Here is a 3524-nt window from a genome sequence, read left to right as displayed (position 1 = left end):
ACATCCCACGGTCTAAATGAACGGTCTAAATGAAAGTATAGAACTCATTGAGTTCAATTTAGTAAATTCATTTGGACAAAGTGAATCCAATAGAAAATAGTAGTACCGGAATGTGAGAATCATAGGATCCTAACCGGTGTCACTCTAATCAACTTTAACATCCTCCATAATGTTTAAAGAACCATAATCATAGGGACATTTGATTTGACATTATAATCTGACACACTAGAAAACTTAAACTCGTCACGACAAGGAGCTTGAAGCTAATATTGTGGGCAGCACGGCCATCTTTAACAGCATGAGGATCTACAACAACATATCTTTCCTCAGAATTAAACAAAAAATGCATAGGATTTCAAAGTTGTTTGCTTATGCAACATAAATCCTCAACTCATCTTTAGGCCTACTTTTGTACAGCTTTGCTATACAATATAAGCCCTAACTCGTCTCTGGGGTTTTTGTTTGCTCGTCATGACATAAACCCTCACATCTTCCAGACTATTTATGTGATCGTTTCACATAAATGTAAGCTAAATGTAAGCCCAAGCCCTAAACAAATAAAATTGGCAGGATGAAACACTCAAATAATTTCTCCTCAAACTAAATCCAAACAATATGATAGCTTGGGAAGTCACCGAGGTTCTCCTCCCGATCTATGACATCCCCATAGTTCTTCCTCCTTTGGACTCTTCAACAAAATTTTCCAAATTTGAACAATTCCCTTTTCACACCTCTATTTCCGATCTCGTTGAAAAGTCCTATCCTTTTGAACTCCTTGAAGATAATATTCCATTCACAATATTCTCTAATTTTTATCGAGAGTTTTCTTAGGTGACTTCAGTTATCTAAGATGTAATTAATTATAGGAGCTTACCCTTACAGGAAGCTTTTCTGAACTCAGCTTAATATAAAACATATTTAATTGTTCTATTAAATAGGGGAACTTGTCGGCAAATAAAATGGTTTCGCAGACCAAACGGACGTCATATACTTCTTAGTTTATTTGATCGAGTCTCATCCTCAAGTCTTATGTTTATCTTTCGGGATAGATACAAGGTTTGAGGTATAGTGCTCTTTCATTTAAACTATGAAAGATATGAGTCAGTTTGATTTCATATTTTATATATATATATGTAAATTAAATGTCCTTCCGAAGGGAACGATGAGATTCTGATTCTGATGGCCAACAACTTCTAATGGGCAACTCCTCAACCAAAATAGGCAGACAAGCCCGTGATCAACTAGCTTCTGGTGACTTCGCTGGAGATTAGCTTTTCTCTCCATTTAAATCAAGAAATAATTTTTTCATATATCGGTAGTGTGTTCATGTCTCTCATGAATCAAATTACCCTTCTTTTGTTGGCATGTTTTACCCATTTCTATCTTGAGAAAGTACGATCAACTCTTTAGACTTCAGGATCGCCTGGTGAATCACCTTCGAACAGGGAGGTTCAGTGGGCCATTAAGGACTTTTTAATCTTCATGTAGGTTCAGACCCCCAATAGGTGTGTTGGTGGACTAGTTCCACCTAGGCATTGAGCGCTGTTAAGTTGGTCTCGCACTGGGTCCTGAACTTCACCTTTTTCCCTCTCGAGTTTGATTTGCTACTTTGCAAATTAAATCGGATTGTGTCATGTTTCGCGTGCTTTTTAAATTTTTCCATGTATTAATTGTATCTTTCTACCTTCAAACTATTTTTACTAAAATTTTAAAACCTCCACAAATTAAATAAAGACTTACCCGGTCTACAGATTGGCCTCTGCTAATTTTAGCTCGTACTAGGATTACGAGGTATTGGCCAAATAGCTAACCCCAGAGCTTTCTCTTTTGAGGCTGCTGCAATGGCGTTCCAAACGCTCACTCTATGTCACTCCCATCATCAAGTTTGGAGCAGGATTTGAAGATCTCGAGGTCATTGATACGCCTAAAAAATGTTCAATTTTTCATATGTTTTTAATGCATATATTTGGTGATTTTTAATGATATTGCACTTTAAAAGAAGGTATTTTGTATATTTTTTATTTCAGGTACAGAAAATAGAGCTTTGGAAAAAAGTAGCAAAAATGATGCAATATGGAGCAAAAACAAGCAAGAAAAAAAATTGTCCTGACACATTTCGATGTCTTTCTATGCTTAATCTCATTTACACTTCTCACAAATTTTTGAATGAAATTAAACTTTAAAGAAATGTTGTTTTATGCTTCTTTTGTAGGTCTGCCTGTTAGGAACGTAATGCAACTGAAAGGGGGCAAAACAGAGCTAAAACGGAGCTAAACGAAGAAAAATGGTGGAGTTGTGCAGGGTGGGAGCCGACAGCACCAGAGCCGGCGCCGGCAGCGCCAGAGAGCAGAAAATGATGCCAAAATGCACTAACAGCGCCAAAACGGCACCGAAAGCGCTCGAGACGGTTTGGAGGCGGTGTTGGGTGAATTTCTAGAAGATTCAATGTATTTGGACGCGTTTTGGAGGGTTGCTTGAGGCATCTCTTGGTAAATCCATCCCTACACTATAATAGAGTACTTTTATGTCAGAAAAAGTGTGTGTGTGTGTGGTGTGGGTGTGTGAGAAAATGTGGAGAGTGTTTAGAGATCTTAGAATAGAAGTAGAAATGTAGATTTCTACCTTTTTGGAGAGATTAGTGAGGGGATTTTGAGAGAATAGGTAAGGGAATGTTCTAGCATTGCATAGATCAGCGAAAGACTTTGTGGGAGAAATTTTCATCTTTCTTTCAAGGAAAAAAGCTAAGTATTATGTTTTTCATTATTTTATGATTTTGTAAACACTTATCTAGTGGATTTGTTTTGATTTAATGAAGTTTTTTATTGTGTTTTCTTCATGCTTTGTGATGTGTTTCTCTTACTCTTTCTTCTTTTATTGGAAATAGTGGCATGAGAAAATCATGTCGTTATTTTCCTTTTACTTTTCTTTTACAATGAGTAGGATTCATTTTTAGGATATTGGGATGCATGCTAGAAAAAGTTTTAATTATAAATTGTTATAGTTTTTCAACTCCGCTCTTAATTTACTTTTCAATCTAGCAAATTGAATTGTTAAAATATGTTGTGAAACATATGATCCTGAAAATGGAGTATGAGTTCTACAATAGAGTGAGAATCACATTTAAGTCCATGAAGGAGTATTTTGTTCATGGGATTAAGTGTAAATAAATATGGTAATATACTTTGTTGGGTGTAGAATTGAAGATTTAGAGGGTGACAGAATAAAAATTTCCAATTCGATCTTAGTGTTTAAAAACTAAAGCGAGAGTTGGACTTCAGGGGAAGGGAAGTCAAAGCTCTGGAGTGGGAGCCAGTACCCTCCTAGCCAAGCCACGGATTTAGGGACTAAACCTAAGATTAGCCAATAATTTTTTATAACACTGAATCAGGGCAAAGAATTAAAATTGCTCATATTTGGCACATAATATTTGGCACATACAAATTTGGCACATACAATATTTAATGTATCTCATTCCTTTACATTATCTATTTCACTACATAATAATAGTAGTTTTTAACATCTTA

The sequence above is a fragment of the Phalaenopsis equestris genome, unplaced genomic scaffold (genome assembly GCF_001263595.1).
Source record: "Phalaenopsis equestris unplaced genomic scaffold, ASM126359v1 Scaffold000882, whole genome shotgun sequence".
Taxonomy (NCBI): domain Eukaryota; kingdom Viridiplantae; phylum Streptophyta; class Magnoliopsida; order Asparagales; family Orchidaceae; genus Phalaenopsis; species Phalaenopsis equestris.
Note: the sequence above shows the minus strand (reverse complement) of the source record.